The sequence below is a fragment of the Podarcis filfolensis genome, assembly GCF_964270895.1.
Source record: "Podarcis filfolensis genome assembly, chromosome: 7".
Classification (NCBI taxonomy): domain Eukaryota; kingdom Metazoa; phylum Chordata; class Lepidosauria; order Squamata; family Lacertidae; genus Podarcis; species Podarcis filfolensis.
Genome location: NC_139603.1, coordinates 39,272,081 through 39,291,208, shown reverse-complemented (window position 1 = coordinate 39,291,208; position 19,128 = coordinate 39,272,081). Strand labels below are relative to the sequence as shown.

At 40.3% G+C, this 19,128-nt stretch overlaps 1 protein-coding gene across 1 annotated transcript in view; it reads left to right on the top strand.

Moving 5' to 3' along the window:
* Positions 1 to 19,128, top strand: part of DOK6 (docking protein 6) — a 183,983-nt gene that overhangs the window by 157,269 nt on the left and 7,586 nt on the right. The window lies entirely within an intron of this gene.

Sequence of the window (19,128 nt, the reverse complement as noted above, 5' to 3'; positions counted from 1 at the left end):
TGAAGGAAACTCAATTATTATATTTAGAGAGATTCCTTTGAGATTTCTTAGAAGGAGAGATGCTTATAAAAAATTAGCTAGTCAGTTGAAGAAAAACGGGGTCCTATATAGATGGGAGTTTCCGGAAGGCATTTCATTCTATTTCAAGGAAAAAAGATTCAAACTGTCAACCACCTCAGAACTGGAAAAATTTGAAAGGAGATACGAGAAGGATTTCGGAAAGATAGTGGGAGGGGGAGGAGACGGAGGAGCGGCAGGGGGAGGGGACGAGGGGGAGGGGTCGGAAGAAGAAGAAAGAGGGGTAAACTTAACAGAAGAAAGAGAAGAAGTAGAGAAAGAAGACAAGGAAAAGTAGTTTGCACACAGATTTTGACAATTTATAAACACTTTATAATAGATGGCTTTAAAAATTCTGACTTGGAATGTGAATGGACTGAACAATAAAAATAAAAGGAATCAGATTGCTCACACGCTATTGAAAAAGAACCTTGACCTAATCTGTCTACAAGAGACTCATGTAATAAATAAACACAGGAGAATCTTGAGTAATAAGAGGTTAGGGATGGATTTTGTGACTGCCGATAAGGTTAAGAAAAGAGGTGTGGTACTATATATAAAAGAAAAATTTGATCCTGAGTTATTGTATAAAGATGATCAAGGGAGAGTGATTGTAGTACAGATGGTGTTTCAAGGAGAAAAAATAATCGTGGTTGGAATATATGCACCTAATGATAAAAAGTCAGCTTTTTTCCTCGAATTAGGTAATAAGTTAATGGAATGGATGGATCACAAAATGATATTAATGGGTGATTTCAATGGTGTGGTTTCACCGAAATTGGACAAGTCAACAAAAAAGGAAGAGACTAAGGAAGGGAAACTACCCCGATCCTTTTTTGAGCTAGTTAACAATATAGGATTAATTGACGCCTGGAGATTCAAAAACCCTACTACAAAACAGTATACGTTCTTCTCAAACCCCAAGCAGAGCTGGGGGAGAATAGATAGTATTTGGATATCGAAGGAATTGACGCAGAATTTAAGCAAATGCGAAATTCTAGCACAAACTATTTCTGATCACAATCCGGTATCTATGGAGATAAAAGGCAAAGATACTAGAATAGGTAGATGGAGAATGAATGAATTTTTATTCAACGATCAAAGAATAGTAACTAAAGCTAAGGAAACAATTGAAGAGTACTTCAAATGGAATTTAAATGGGGAAACAGCTCTAGAGGTAGTGTGGGATGCAGGAAAGGCAGTCATGAGAGGCTTCCTGATCCAGAAAAACAGTCAATTAAGAAAAGAAAAAGAGAAAAAGAAAGAGCAAATTCTAACTCAGATTATGGAAAATGAAAGAAAATTAACTATAAATCCCGGTGATGAGAACGTAAAACAAAACATAAAGATATTACAAGCCAAATTTTCAGTAATAATTAATCAGGAAATTGAATGGAAAATAAAAATGATGAAACAGAAAAATTTCGAATCAGCCAATAGGATAGGGAAATACTTGGCATGGCAAATAAGAGAAAGAAGGAAACAAAACATGATTAGTAAGATAAAGGATGGAGAAAGGATTGTAGAAGAACCAAAAGAAATAAAAAGGACTTTCCAGAAGTACTACAAAGAACTATACAAAAGAGGCAAAGAAACAGATCATGAAATAGACTGCTTTATGCAAGAACATCAGATGCCACAGATCTTAAAAGAAGAAAAAGAGTTACTAGACCAGACTATTACACAAGAAGAGATAAAAAGGGCTATAAAAAGGATGAAAATTGGAAAAGCGCCGGGGCCGGATGGCTTATCGGCTAAGTATTATAAGACATTAAGCGATCAAATATCCCCAATTCTATGCGAAGTGATGAATGGTATCTTAAAAGAGGGGAGGATCCCGAACACCTGGAAGGAAGCATATATTACTTTAATTCCTAAAAAAGAGGTCGATATGTTGGAGCTGAAGAATTATAGACCAATTTCGTTACTAAACAACGATTATAAGTTGTTCGCAGACGTAATGGCAGAAAGATTAAAAAAGGTATTAAATAATAGAATTCATAAAGATCAAACGGGCTTCCTTCCAGGGAGACAATTGAGGGACAATGTAAGAAATGTGATAAATATTATTGAATATCTGGATATGAGAATAGATAAGCAGGCCGCCCTGGTATTTATAGATGCCGAAAAGGCATTTGATAATGTTTCATGGGGGTTCATGAGGAAAAGCTTGGAAATGATGGGGATGGGAGAAAAATTTAGAAAAGGTATCGAAGCAATCTATCATGAACAAAAGGCAAAACTCATAATAAATAATACTATGTCAGAATCTTTTGATATATTTAAAGGGACTAGGCAAGGTTGTCCTCTGTCTCCTTTATTATTTATAATAGTATTGGAAATATTCAATAAGAGATTAAGGGAAACAACAGAGATTAAAGGAGTCAGAGTAGGAAAGAAGGAACACAAAATAAAAGCTTTTGCCGATGATATTGTACTAACACTGGAAGACCCAAAACACAGTGTAAAAGAAGCTTTAAAAAATTTTGAAGAGTTTGGTGCAGTGTCAGGACTTAAGATCAATAAGAACAAAACTAAAATGTTGGTTAAAAATTTGACAAAGGAAGAAATGTTAGATTTAGAGCAAAGGACGGGACTTATGACAGCTAAGAAAGTGAAATACCTTGGAGTGTGGATTACGGTAAAGAACATTAATCTCTATAAAGACAATTATGAGGTCACTTGGAGGAATATTAAGAAAGATCTTGAAATCTGGGGGAGAATGAGGCTATCCTTCTTGGGGAGGATAGCAGTGGTGAAAATGAATGTTCTCCCCAGAATGCTGTTTTTATTTCAAACTATACCCGTACTCAAAGGTTTAAGACAATGTAAAGAATGGCAGAGAGCCCTGGGGAAGTATGTTTGGCAGGGAAAAAGACCACGAATAAAAATGAAAATATTGGTTGATAGAAAGGAAAGAGGGGGCTTTGCTCTACCGGATTTGAGCATATATTATGAAGCGGCATGTCTACTATGGTTAAGAGATTGGATTAGACTGGAAAATAGAGATATATTGGATCTGGAGGGCTTTGATAATAGGTACGGGTGGCACTCGTACCTATGGTACGAAAAGGTGAAGGTGCACAAGGGCTTTCTAAATCACATCTTCAGGGGACCAATATTTCAGGTATGGGAGAGAAATAAAAACTTATTGGAAAGGAAGACCCCCTGGTGGATCTCACCAACAGAGGTGTTAACTATCAAGAAATCTAATATGGAAGAGAAAAATGTTACCTATGAAGATCTCATAAGTAAAACAGAACAAGGTATTAAACTTAGACCATATGAAGAAATAAAAGACTCACTTACTGGTTGGTTGCAATACCACCAGGTGAATGATTTGCTAAAAGAAGACAAAAAGAAGGCAGGTTTTGAGGATAAAAAATCTAAGTTTAATGTGGAGGTTGTTGAAGGCAAGAGTAAAATACTGTCTAAAATATATGATATACTACTCGAGTGGTATACAAAAGACGAGGAGGTGAAGGAGGCAATGACCAAATGGGCGATAGATTTCGGGTATAATATTGAATTTGAAAGATGGCTGGAATTATGGAATAAAAATATAAAGTTTACAGCGTGTACGGCACTGAGGGAAAACGTATGGAAAATGATATATAGGTGGTACCATACACCGGTGAAATTGGCCAAAATGTATAGATTAAAGAACAAAAGTTGTTGGAAATGTGGTGAGGCGGAGGGCGATCTCTATCATCTATGGTGGTCATGCAATAAAGTGAAAGGTTTTTGGGAACTAATATATAATGAGCTTAAAAAAATTCTTAAATATACATTTCCCAAAAGACCCGAAGCCTTCTTGTTAGGAATTCTGGGTAAAGAAATCAAAAAAGAAGATAAGATAATATTTCTCTATGCCACTACAGCCGCAAGAATTATGTTGGCTCAAAACTGGAAAACGGAAGTTATACCTAATATAAATGAATGGCAGCTTAAAATGGTAAATTATGCAGAGCTTGCCAGGATAACAGCAAGAATACGAGATCAAGATGAACAGGAATTTCATAAAAACTGGAATAAATATTGGAAATATATTGGAAATAATTTGTAGATGATATTAGCGGGGATGGAGTAACGCTAACAGCAGCTAATATATAAGTTTAAAAACAAAGTACATGATTATAGAATTTTTATTTGATACTTACCAAAAGGGTAGAGGGGAGTCCAAAGGTTTTTTGTTTGTTTGTTTAGGGAAGGGATATAATAAACTATGTAAATGAAAGATATGTACATATATTGTAAGATTTATTAGCATGTTTATTTGTGTACCTTACATTTATAAGAATCTGTTTATTTACAAAAATTTGAATAAAAATGTATTGATGGAAAGCTTGGTGAATATCTGGCTGGCATCTCAATTAATGAATTAGACAGAGCTTGCTTAAACTGTGTCTTGACTCTGCTGTCATGCTTCTTTGTATCAGTGGTTTGAGTGTACTTAGAGGCGAGTCAAGTATGACTCAACAGACAGTGCTTTGAAAAGTGAGCTTTTGATTGCTAGCGAGCACGGTATGTGTCTGTCTTGGGATGCATTTTTCTATCAGTTAATGTTGTACCTTTTAAAGGCTAGCTTTCATTTGTGCTCAAAGAAACGCACCAGAAATGCAGAGTTAAACAGCTGCCAAATAGAGAGGATGTACTTTGTGAAGGAAGATGGATGGCTCCAAATGACTGCCACCTAAAGCTTAATTAATCATATGATATGGTACCACAAACAGGAAATGATCGTGCAGATCATGTAGCAGATCATGAAATTATACCATTAGGTTGGATCCAAAGTTGTTCACAAGTGGGTCCCATCAATCACGTTGCTGTAAATGCAGTAACTTTCACTTTTACTACATACGTTTGATCCTTCAAGAACACTAAAATTGTCAAAGAACTTTGCCTAGAGTAAAACCAAGTTGAGTTTGATGATACGACTAAGACAGTGTTATCGGTAGGAATTTCCAGAATATATGTGATTCTTAAAGGTGGCAGCGGCGAAACATTCTTTATTTGTAGAAAGAAGGATGCCATGTCCTGATGGGGATTTGGTAAAGCAATTACCACAGAATCTCCACCACCACTCCACATAAGACACTGGTCTGGAAGTATGCCTCACTGTACTTGATGGGATTTATTTCTGAATAAACGTGCAGGGGATTGAGCTGTGATATTTTAATTTATATTTTCAGTATTGCATTTTTTAAATACATCCAAGGTGGTACAAGCTAATCTAAGTGGCACATTACTAAGAAAGCATCAAATCAGTCATTATTGACCCATGCATTTCATTATACCACCACCAGGGCTCCAGGTCTGAGGAAACCCTGAGCAAAATGTCCTCTGCTGGGCCTGTTCCTCTGATGGCGAATTTACCTTCTTGCAGTGGCCATGTTCGCAACTGAATCTGGCCACTGCTTTAAATTTCCCACAATGTTCACCAGAGCAGTGGTAGGTTGGGGGCATTGTGAGAATGTAAAAGGGAAATTAGATCAATGGTTTGATGCCCAAAGGCACATCCTTCCATCATCTCCCAAGACGGACAGATGCTGACAATATGGTGGTGTTCATCTTTCAGTGTGGTGGGTAGGACTTGGTTCTTATTAATTTATTATTGGTGGAGCATTTTACGTATCTTGTATTGTCAATGCTTTAAATTGCCTTCACTTGCTGTATCTTATTTTTTGTCAAGTCACTTTGACACATTCTACTGTAAAAGGTGAACAAAATAATATACTAATAAAGTTATACAAGTGATAGGGCTTTCTCAGTGGCCTCACCAGTATTGCGAAACAACTTGTCTCAGGAGCTTTGGATAGCCTTGTCTCCGATTGCCTTCCACCACTTTGTGAACACTATTGGCAAGCTTTTAATTTGCTACACTGAAGTGATTTCATAGAAGTCTGCATCTTAGCTATCATGCTGTCTCTTATTGCCTATTTTTTATTGTTACTATATTTTTATTTTGTTGCTGTGCTGCAGTAATTAAGTCACTGTGATTTTAATTATTGCAAGCCTCCTTGAGTGATTCATATGCATTAGAAAGGTACAGTCTTAACCTCATAAGTAAATAAATAAATAAATAAAGTCAGTCCTAGACTTTAAGAGGGTACTCTGGTCTGGCACCTGAGACTCCACTAAGAATAACTGATTAATGAATCACGATACTAATCTGTAAATATTAGAATTCAAAGTAACAATAATGTTGCCACATCTGTAGGAAGACAGGACAAATGGGAATTACTTGTAAGCAGTAAAAGCACAAATAAACCAATGCAGGCCCAAGAAGACAAATTATAGGTAATAAAATGGTAAACTGTGTGTCACATCTTAGCTCTGTGTTCATATATCTCTTCATTATCTAAAAGTTAGTATATGCTCTATAAACCAGGCTCTCCTCTTCAGGGTCTCTTTTAAGTGTCTCTATGAAGAGTCATTTGAGAAAGCAACACCACCAGGAGAATTGTGTCTCTTCCCAGCCTAGGTTGGATTTGTCAGCACCAAGCAATAAATATAAACAAGGAGAAGCTCTAGGCAAAAATAGCTTGGCTTCAGACCCATGTATTTAAAATGTCCAGATTAGGCTACTGTAATGTGTTATACTTGGGGCTGCATTTGAAGATGGTATGAAAGTACAATTAGTCCAAAATGTAGCTGCAAGGCTATAAACTGGGACTGGGTGCTACAATCTCACATTTTGCCTGTGCTTTGTCGACTCCACTGGCTCCCATCTCGTCATCAGACTCAATTCAAAGTGCTCATTTTGACATTTAACACCCTTCATGGCTGGGAACAAAGATATTGAAGGACTCATTGTCTTGCCATGTGCTTTCCTCAACACATGCACTTTTGGGTGCCCTGTCATCTGTGGGGCAGTGGGTGGCTACCAAAGAAAAAGCTTACTTAGTGGTGGCACCTGCACTGTAGGATGCTGTCTCCAATGAGTCTTGTCTAGCACAGACCTTGAAATCATTTTGGTACCATCATATTTCATGCTGGAAGTAATCCCCCCTGGACAATTATTCAGTTCTGATAGCCAAATACTCTTCACTACTACTTATCACAATGGTAGGGATAGAAGACATTGAAAAGCAACACCACATGGCCAAAAGTAAGTGAGAAAGGAGCATAAAGCAGTGTAAACCAAAGTGGTGCAGTAGTATGATTGCATCGCTAATGGACACAACCTATTGGGTGGCATGGAAAAGCAAAGGAGGATTGGGATAAGATAGGAACAGAGAGCAAATGGAAGGTGACATACAACACTGAAAGGCTTTCAGCAACAATGGAATCATCTATGTTATGGATCCCTCTGCACCTGAGAGGCTGTAGTAGTTTGTTCTACAGCAGGCATTGATGACAGTTGATGTAGGGTTACAACTGATGGACAGTCCCAGAAACCAATTGTGGGTGGACCTGCAGCAGTGCAGAGTTACACTTTCCCCCCCTCTGGGCTACTCCATCCCAACTCTGCCTCTTACATTGAAGAAAACAGTTCCCAAAGAGACAGTGCATGAAATAGAAGTTACCATATTTTTCGCCCTATAGGACGCACTTTTCCCCCTCCAAAAATGAAGAGGAAATGTGTGTGCATCCTCTGGGGCGAATGCAGGCTTTCTCTGAAGGCTGGAGAGCGAGAGGGGTCGGTGCGCAGAGCTGCCTGCATTCTGAAGCCTGGGGCGCACTGAAGAGCGCGCCCGGGCTTCGCGCAGCTCTCCGCAAGCCTGGGGAGACTGGCGCGTCTCCCTAGGCTTGCGGATAGCAGGCTGTTCTGGGGGCTGGGGTCGGGGGAAGCTCGGGCTTCCCCCGCGCCAGCCCCATGCCTGGGGGGGAAATAATATGTTTTCCCTTTATTTCCCCCCCCCCAAAAAAACTAGGTGCATCCTATGGGGCGGTGAGTCCTATGGGGCAAAAAATACGGTAGCCTATAGAGCTGGGGGCTGGTGAGAGACGCATGACTGGCCTCAAGCTTCATTCAGGTTCTCTACCTTGGTTTTAAAGGGAGTGCAGGAGAGTCATGGTTCACATTTGATGTGACCGAAGCAACACTGTTTTAAGTCACTGTTCACACCACATATATAGGATCAGGCTGCATCTAATTGACTGAGCGGCATATTTTATTTTGTACTGAAAGAGAATTTGCAGATAACCTTTCTGAAAACCCCACCAGCTTCAAACCTCACTGCTTAAAAATACACTCGCATTTGAATGTTATGCTAAGTAGCAATTGGATTTTAGCATGAAGAATTGCTTTGTTAACAGTCAGCTTATCTTCATATAATTATATACCTAAATACATTACTTTAGTTGAAATAAAGGTAATCACACAAATTGATTCATAATCAGTGAGTGGATACATGATAAATATTAATTTCTGAGAATTATTGCAAGCTGCTGTAATAGCAAAAACCAAAACATGCCATTGTATCCTTTCTCTCCCTGGTCTTTCAAAATACATATTCTGGTTGTCAGTGGGTAGACAAAAGCATTTAACAGATGGGCCATCTTTTTTACTTGTGACTGCTGTGGAAGAGGCAAAGACAACATATTGGAAAGAAGCAGGTGGCAAAGGAAAACGTGGACAGATTCTTAGGAAATTTATACTCAGGACCTGAAGGTTTCCTTATTGAAAACCATGAGGTTAGCTTAGCTTATCAGACTGTGGATTTAAAAAATAAATCTAAGTAATAGAATAAGACAAAAACAGGCACCCAGAAAAAAGCCCAGATATAATGTAAAACTATTTAATTAGCAACATTCTCCCTCAGGGTAACAACCTGAGAATGTATAGTTGCATTATATTTTCAGACTATTAGAAACAGTCATCTGAAACCCACTACAGGTTTGCTTTCTCAAATGTCCCTTGAGGGGACATCTGTGATACTGGGGTTTTGGACAACAACAACAAAAAGGTGCCCAATTTAACTATTTATATTACAAAGTCTTTTAGATTTTGACAGTCCGAATTCACATCATATATTCTCATTTATGTTTATATGTTAGTCCATGGTTCCAAATGAAAGTTTCTACTGACAGGCCTATGCAGTTGTTGTTGTGTGTGTTTTTCTGGCATAGCCGGCCATTTTAGCAATTGTTTTGTGTTGCTTTTAAAAGTTTTATTTTGCTGTAAATTGTCTTGATGTTTTGCAAGAGAGCAGTGTATAAGTAAATAAGTTGATTTCTTGATAACAGTAACAATTCTGTAGTTCTGTGTGTGCCTGAATTGCTGTTTCATTGTTTCAATCTGTTTGACACAATTTGCTGCTTAAACTAACAGCTTGGGTCTCATTGCCAATGGATTTCCCCCCTGGAAACCACTTACTTCCAAATAAGGCACTGAAGTCCTGCACATCCACTGATTTTCCAGCACCACCATTATAGCTAAGGAGAGACATGCTATACACAAATTGGTCCCCATATGCAAATTGCTGCCACATAGAAGGAAGCAAATACTTCTTGTCTGCTATTCCAGAGGGCAGAACTACATCGAATACACTTAAATTACAAGAGGATAGGTTTTGGCTGAATGTTGGGAGAAACATCTTAATAGCAATAGCCAATCAACAATGGAACCATTTACCTAGAAAGGTGGTAGGCTCTCCTTTTATGGATATTTTTGTCGTGACTTGTCCCATGATCCCAAATGGGCTGACTGTTGCTGTCTAATGAAGAGGAGCAGGATGTGGGAAGTGCCACAGACAAGGAGTAGCCCAAGAGGGAGGATGAGGGAGCCATATTTTACTTACCGTATTTTTCGCCCTATAGGACGCACTTTTCCCCCTCCAAAAATGAAGGGGAAATCTGGGTGCGTCCTATGGGGTGAATGCAGGCTTTCACTGAAGCTTGGAGAGCGAGAGGGGTCGGTGCGCACCGATCCCTCTCTCTCTACAGGCTTCAGGAAGACATCCGCAGCCTAGGCAGCCCTGCGGGAGTTCCCGCAGGGCTGTCTAGGCTGCAGATAGTAGCCTGCTTCCCGGAGCGCCGGGCGCGCTGAAAGCAGAGCACCCGGCGCTTCGGGAACATATCCGCAGCCTAGGCAGCCCTGCAGGACTTCCCCGCAGGGCTCCCCACGCTGCGGATAGCAGCCTGCAGCCCGGCGGGCGGGGCGCCCTGAAGCAGAGCGCCCCGCGCGCCGGCCAGACATCCGCAGCGTGGGGAGCCCTGCAGGAGTTCCCTGCAGGGCTCCCCACGCTGCGGATAGCAGCCTGCTGCCCGGCGGGCGGGGCACCCTGAATCAGAGCGCCCCACGTGCCGGACGGTCATCCACAGCGTGGGGAGCCCTGCAGGAGTTCCCCTCAGGGCTCCCCATGCTGCGAATAGCAGCCTGCAGCCCGGCGGGCAGGGCGCCCTGAAGCAGAGCGCCCCGCGTGCCGGACAGACATCCGCAGCGTGGGGAGCCCTGCAGGAGTTCCCCGCAGGGCTCCCCACACTGTGGATAGCAGCCTGCTGCCCTGCGCGCGGGGCACCCTGAAGCAGAGCGCCCCTCGTGCTGGGCAGACATCGGCCAGCCCCACAAGCTCGGGGGACAGCAGGGAGGCGCAGCGCCGCCATCCTGCTGTTCCTCGACCTGGTTCGGTTTCCCCGACCAGCTTTTTTGGGGGGGGGAATAAAGGGGAAAAAATTCCTTTATTTCCCCCAAAAAAACCTAGGTGCGTCCTATGGGACAGAGCGTCCTATGGGACGAAAAATACGGTAGCCTGTCATTCCACACAATATGATTCAGCTCAAGACATACTAGAAAATAAAATAAAATTGCCCTACAAAAGAACAAATAGCGTATTGGCTTCTAAGCCAGTGGAGAACCGACAGTTGCAGAGTAAATGACTGTAGTACACAGAAGGCAGAGCAGAACCCTCAGTAATGCATAATAGTCCTGGGGCTATGCTGACTCTCTAGGGTAAGAAAAATAAAAGTAAAAATCTGTAGCAAGAAACTGTAAAAACAGCAGTCACTAAATGGTAGAAGGTTGGAAGTGGGATGGTTTTGATCATGCTGAATCAATGTCCTGAGTAATCAAGGTGGTTTAGTCATTATTGGGCTGAGTTCCATTATAATAATTTCTCGGTATTGTTTCAGTAGAAATCATTTACGCATTATCATTAATGGCATTGTTATCCCACACTTCAGCTGTTTCAGCCGCAGCCTGATGCATTCAGCTGAGTACACCACTTTGCTTTGTTCTCCGATTGATTTGGCTTTAACTAAAAGTGAAATATGGTTATTATAGTGGAATTACTTTTAGACAGTCTTATTTTCCAAGAAGACAAACTGTAAATGCAACTGTTGCTCATTGTGATTTTAGTGGATTATTGGTTATTTCTCCTTTGTTACATAACTGACCTTCCTTATGCTCTGTAGTTTTTGTTTGCTTTTAATCTTGGAGCAAAACTGGCATCCATAAAGTATACTGGGTATATATGCTGTTGTATCTAGTTATTTATAGCAAAGGATGAATTACCATTTTCTTCTTTTTTACTATTTCCTAACGTACTAAAACCATATTTGAAAACCAACTTTTCTTTGAACAGGAAACAATTCCAAATTTGAATAACCATGCTTGTTTCAAATTAATAATAATAATAATAATAATAATAATAATAATAATAATATCCCTTCCATCTGGCTGGGTTTCTCCAGCCATTCTGGGTGACTTCCAGCAAAATATAAAAAATAATAAAATGTCAAACATTAAAAGCTTCCCAATACACTTCCATTTAGAAAGTTGCTTCAATTCATAATAGGAAGCTATCCTGTTTATATCAGCAGCCATAACTTTCTGGGTCTTTTTTTTAACATAGGTGCATGAAACCTGCAGACATAAAATAGAATTAACCTAGCAAAATTTCAGACAGGCAGATCTAAGGGCGTTTCTGTTTTACAACAACAACAAAAATCAAAACTTTGTCAAATGGCACTGCATACAAAAACTAAGAAAACTAGGCCCAAAATTATTTTACCATAGAAGTTATTTGCTATCCTGCATTTTAGAAACAGAGGAATTGAGTTTACTGTTAAAAAATATAAACCCTTCATCTCTTTAAGACCTACTCTTCGGATTCCCAGTTGAATACATCACAATAAATTTATAAAGAACAGGATATCCCTGCAGATGGCAACATTAAATTGGAAATTAGGCACATTGGTAATTCACGTCTGTTATTTAAATTGTGAAGCCGGAATGGGGAGTAAAGAACCTGCTGTAATGTTGGCTTGCCTTCATCCTCTGTCTGCTTAACTGTTCAGCTCTATAACAGGTTACTCAACTACTTTGTTTGTTTTAGAATTCCTAACACTACTAGCTAAAGACATTTATGACTAGAAGAAAAACCACTCCAAGGACTCTCCAAAGCCTGAAGTCCTCAAAAAAAATTTAATCTGAAAAGGGAGAAGTGTCTGGGGAGAAGTAGGAGACATTTTTAATTGGTTCCATTGTATTAATGCTGATGCATATCTGCACCAGACAGTTCTGATCCATTTCATCACACACCACAAACATAACCATGTTTTCCAGGAAACACACCAAAAGTTTCTGTTTTGTGCTAATTAAATCAATAGGGTTTTTAAAATTATTGCACTATACTTTTGAATGGTTTTAAAGTAGAACTGTTTTAAATAAACAAACAAATGATATTATTTTAATAAAGTCCCGTTGAAGTCAGTAGGAATTTCAGGTCAAGCATGTCTAAGATTGCAACTATACTTCTCCAGGAGTAGCTTGTGCGATCAAACCCTTGCAGCATTTCTGATGATGCAGATGCTGAAAACCACATAGCCCAATATTCTGTTGCCACTTTGGTCTGTCTGCATCAGGGTTACAAATGAAGCTAATTTGGCAGTTGGGCATGACAGGAAAGAATTTCTGTTACATCCTTGGTTGAAATAGCAGCCCTCTTCTCTCCCAAGTCATAAGATCCAATAGTCAGGGGACAGATAGTAGACAAACCTCTCATTCACAACAGCGGCCAGCACACACACACACACACACACACACACAATGGTAGATGTGAGAAAGGAGGAAGCTAAGTTGTTTAAATATACAAATGCCCATATATCTGTTCCTGAGCTAGATCAGTCCCTTTTTCCTCTCTGTTTGAAGTAGAGAGATTACCCCCTCCAAATCCAAGAGGCTAACAGCAGCAACACATTTCTTGGTTGAGCCTCTCCTCCTCCCAGAGGGGAGGAGTTGTGAGTGGGAGCCGTTTCCCGCATTTGGCAGGGGGCCTTCTGGCCCCTGCTCAGCTGTCCCTGCTGCTGCGCCGCGCCCCTTGGCAGCCAACCAATCGGGAGGAGGCTCGGGGGCGGGGTTTAGCTGCTCAAATGCGACTGCGGCAGCGCTTCCCCCTCATTGGGCTTCTGGGTTTTGACAGATCACCCACCCTCCCTTTAGTTCATTGCTTCATTCTTGACCTTGCTATGGACCTATGGTTGGTCGCCTTGGTTGTCCAAGGGGCCTGGTAGGAATTTTTATCCAACTGGCAAATTGGCACCAGCCACTTGGTTTTTCACCTACCTCGTAGCAAATCGTCACAACTTTTAGGTATTGGCAGTTAGGCATTGGAATATGTTTGTGTATTGGAGGGCAGGGTGTGGCCATCGTCTACCCCTCCACTTTATGGGTATTCTGTTAAAGGAGTCCGGCAGTCGTGGATCCTGTCTGATGCCCTTGCTGGTGGCTAGGGCCATGGCACGACCCCCGGTGACATCAGGGGGAGCTTACAGTTGTATTTGCATCAACAGCCTCCTCCTACTGGTGGTTAACCCTTGTTAGACTCACCCCTTCCAGAGGGGATGGAGTCACGCTCTGTTGTTTTATCCAGTGCCTAAGCCAATACCTCTCACATGCTGTAATCAATAAAGTTGTGGCCTTTTTTAGCCCATTAACCTAATATACTGCGTCCATGTGTCTTTCTTATCCTCAAGCGGGTGGCGGGTCCTTGAATCACAACGCTGAGAAGGGAGGAAAGGGGCAGCTGAAACACTACCTTCCATCCATAGCTTCCTAAGTCCCCACTTGAACTTGCAGGAATCCACCACTAAAGCTTCCTCGGGTCTTCACTATGTAATAAATAATTTCCAGCAGTGAAATATTTCGCAGATCACATTAGTATGTTAATATTACATCCACCTTGCAATTTTATTGCCACAACCAACAGGGAGATCCAATAGGATAGATAAGTATTTATATAGAGCATTTGATAAGGGTGCATCTGATTAATTACAGTGGCATGATTGGAGACAAGAAGGGAAAGTAATATGAACTATCAGAACAGTAAATCAAAAATCCATCACTGCTGGTAAAGGTGCCTATTGGAATGCAAGGTACTAGAGGTAATTTTCAAGGATATAAAAGAAAATTATCTTATAAATCTGCTTAGATGTGAAATCAGTAATACATTGATTCATATAACGTTTTCTTGGTGTATTGCTATTGCTTGGGTTGTGCCTGGGCACAACAATCACTTTCTGTTGGTTGGTTGGTTTGCGTTTCTTTCATTACTTTTATATCTTCCTTCACATCTCTGGTCATTCGAGGTCATTCCAATATAAACTATTTTTCCCATTTTTTTATACTTTATCTTATTTGTTCATGCCCATAAACTGAAGTCCCTAGGCACTCTCACAAAGGGTGAATCATTATATTCCTACCAGAGCGTTCAATAACTGCCTTCCTCTTTTGCCTTTTCATGCTCATTTTACACCACAGCCACATTTTGTACTTCAGACTAAAATGCCAAACAGTTCTTTTAATGAAAATGAAAGTCTTCTGCATTTCCTTACTGTTGAATCTTACCACTAGCCATAAACAACCACATTTAATCAAATATAGTCACAATGCAGGCAGGCACAAATGGATCAGTACTGAAAATGAAGAGGATCATCAGCAAAATATAAAGCAATGAACAGCTTAGGCTATTAAGCAAGGCACCACATTTTCATGAGCCTTAGACTAGAAAATAAAGACCAGAAAGCATCAGATAACACATGCATGTATATCACATGATGATTCATTATCAGCTGAATGAATGAACTTAACTTTAATAAATTGTATATTGTTGATATGAAAGGTTTCTCACTGATATTTGATTCATAATAACCCCCAAACATACGCAAGCTGCCACTTAATGCTTCAAAGGAGGTTATAGGATGTTGACCAGATTTCAGATCTTGCTTATTATGCTATAGCTGTGGTCCAAAAAACATTTGAATCTGGATACATGGCAAACTATTACTTGATGTGCTCTTATTCTGAGTATGTTGAGTTTTTTATGTCTTTAATAGCAGCAGCAATAATAATTGCTTTTCTGGAAATAAGTGTTTTCATTTGTCCCAGTGGAAATTAACTGTGGGCATAGGACTTCCTCCCCCCCTCCTCCATCCCCTTGTGTCACATTTCTTCACAAAATGACTATAAAAATAGAATTTGATGCACCTCTGAAACACACTTTGTCCAAAGTGTAGCAATGCTATTTCCATGCCTTTCTGCAAATATATAGGAATTTGCAGTACTAATGGAAATTTTTTAAAATATTTTTATGAACTTTTCTGATCAGAAGGGATCACTTTCACAATCCAGAGAGATCTAAGTGATTGTATGAGCAGTAGCATTTGCTCTCATCTTATTCTTCAAATATCCATTAATGTTCTTCTTTCAGCTCCTTAATAGCATGTAATCCAAATTCCCCATTGACTCTGAAGTTGCTACAGATCTTTCTTTCTTAGTAGGTTTTTTCCCTTTCATAGCTTGTGAATTTGTACTATCAGCTCTTCAGATAAAAATGACACTTTACCTTACGGTGCTTTGGTCATAAACCTGCCCCCCCCCCAGCTTTTATAAATTGCAAGAGACCAACTTAAAGAGAAAGAGAAAGAAAAGATGGCAGCCAAGATATTACCCAGTGGAGCACACCCACCCCCAAAAAACCCTATTAAAGAGCTGTCTAGGTGATACAAGTAGGTTGATAAACTGACAAGCACTGAAATATATCTGTGTTCCTGTTACATTACAATAGTAATAGCATATTATAAAAAAGCTGCAAATTTGCAGGCTGTTTACAGTATGTAGGATCAAGGCCGACCCAAGACATTTTGGCACCCGAGACAAACCACAGAATTAAGTTCCTTTCCTCCAGTTTAGTGATATGGAGGTGAAAGCGTGGAAGGAATTTAGCTTCATCTGAAAAAGTACAAAACCAGACTTCCAAACACAATTCCAATACAAAGCACTCTGGGGGCCCAACACAATGAAACACACAAAAATCAAGCTGCGGTGTTTTGTGCCCTCTGGAACTTTCAAGAGGTTACCTGCTTTTAGCATTCCAGTTTTGATACCAAGCATCATTGTATTGCCCCCACACAGCCTGCCCAATGCACATAGTAACACACTCAGGTATCAGGTTCAAATCCCAGCTTCCCTGTAAAGCTCACCTGGTCACCTTGAGCCAATTAAAACCTCTCAACCTAACCTACTTTACAGGCTTGTACAACACCTTAAACAGATAAGTGGACTGAAATAAAATTTAGTTGTAAGCTGTGTTGAGTCCCTGTCAAAGGGAAAAGGTGGGATATTAATCAACAGCAATGTAAACTGAGAATGATCAGGCACATAGCAGAAAGTCCTATTCAGCGAGACTCTCAACAGACATGCAGAGACTTGCAGTGTAAGGCTCAACAATAAAGGAATAAACACTCCAAGTGTTCTCTAAAAATTGATGGCAACTGAACCATTGCAATTAAACAACTTAAAGTGGATTGGTTACATTTTCCTTTGAAATTCCTTTGAAATTATGAGTGATAAATACAAAGTGCTTTGGAGGTCAGCTTCACCATTTCCTTTGTTTGGTGCAGGCACTTTATTTTCAATACAAATGTCCCAGACTCTGGCCTACCTGGCAGCAAGTCAGTATTGTAAAGTCTCCAGCGCAGAGTCAATCCATGTGTCCAAAGTCCAAATTGAAGCATGGTCCTGGAGCAGCCAAGTCAAGGTCCATCAGCCTGGGTAGTTAAGCACACCCAACACTTCCGCTCTGCTAGCCTTTTATGCTTTGCATGCTGATTGCAGCATCTGGGTCTGACAAGGCATGTGACCCTCACCTGTTCCAAGCCTACTCCAGCTGAGAAATCACACCCCTCCACTCAGAGCTAACAAGCCCCACCTGGCCAGCTAGGGATCTGGCTGTGGGCCCTTGCCTGCCTCAGCCTCCTGCAGTTCCCCTTCCATTATCACAATTACTATTGTCGCTTTGATTAGTTGGCTGTTTGTTATAGAAATTCCTGCAGGGACTGAGTGTTATCAAAGTGTACATAAAAACGGGAGCAACTGGAACCAAGTTTAGAGCCCTGGTGACCTACCAGCCCCAAATCAGCCCCCAGTGAAACAATACGGTCTTGAAAAGGAACATTTGTCTCCCGGTTGCTGACTACAAAAGTGCTGTTCTCAATTGGAACAAAAATCCTGTTCCTAAATACTGCTAAATTATTGACAAGATCTAAACTATCTGTCACACAAACTCATGAATCAAGCATGTATTACATTCCCCCTTTATATGAAAACAGTTGTATGCATTATTTATAAATGGCTTGGCTGCTAGAAGTGGAAATTTTACACTGGGAATGAACTCGAAATCACTGTAAGTTGTCTACTAACAGGTTGTGTTATAGTAAGTTTAGCCAGTGCTATTTTTCTAGAAAAAGAGGTGCCGGAACTCACCATGAATGTCTCCCTTGTTCTCTTATAATGTCAATGGCGCCCACCCAGTTCCGGATTTACATATAAGCTAAACAAACTATAGCTTAGGGCCCCACTCTCTTGGGGGGGCCCAAAAAAAATTTAAAGGGGAAAAAACTGGATGTACATTTCCAAAATATAAGATTAGAAAACAAAATAAAACCTACATACATCAACAGTGTTTTGTGTTGTGAAGGCTCCTATGTTGTATTTCAGTTCAACAATTACTTTGATAAAATACATATTTTGTTATGTGCAAATGGCTTTAAATACCTATTAGGTCCATAAATTACCATATAGCATATATTCAACACAAAAAACCAGCGACAATTTGTTGTTGACAAAGGACAACTGGACATATAAAGGGCCACATTACCTTCAGTTGCTTAGGGCCTCATCAAACCTAAATCCGGCCCTGCGCCCACCTGAGAGGTGCCAGAACATAGTTCCAGTGAGTTCCAGATGAAAAAAGACCTGCGTTTAGCAGTAATCTGTTGGGAATTACTAAAGTTGAACAGCACCATTAGTTTGTCTGTTTGTTTGTTCTTGTTTTAAATTGAAGGTCATTTGAATGAGGAAGTCATGGGTCATGGAGTGTACACTCATGTTAACTGTTGCCAAACAGGTTGCATTGTTGCAAGCCTGAACAATCTGTTTGGCTACAGGTGACAGTGGAAGAAAAGATCAGGGAAGAGGCAACCTATAGCCCTTCAGATGCTAGAACACCTATCAACCCTGCCCATTGGTCATGCTAGCTGCTGCTAATGGAATTTGTAGTCTTACAACAACTGGAGGGCCACAAGCTCTCAATCCCTGCCCTGACGACAAGAAAAAGCATAAGGGCGGGTGATAAACACATCAGTCAAGTGCAGAGAAATCATGTGATATGTGAACAATTACCATGGCTATGACCTACTGTCATTTCTCCCCACCATGCCTCCACCACCACCCTAGGATTTGGGAACTTTTATTTTCTTTTTAGGTAAAACCAAATACACATAGCTCTGTTTCAGATGTTTATAACTACTTAATCACTACCAGATTCTGCTACTATTATTCTTCATAGAACTTTTGTAGGTGGTGTCAAATAATTTCCCACTTAAAAATTATGGCTAGGCATTGTAAAAATGTTTTGTGACGAACTGAACCAGCCTGCGATATCTTGAATGTGCATTTTTGTTTTTGGAGGGAGAGGAATAAAAAGTTGATTGTTTCCTTATGAACTTTATCAGTGCAAATAAAACGTCTGCATCAAGAGTCCACTGCGGAACATTTAAAAAGTCAGCATGATGGGGACAAGATTTACATCTTCAGGACGACACTGGCATTTCTGCAGTAACAAGCAC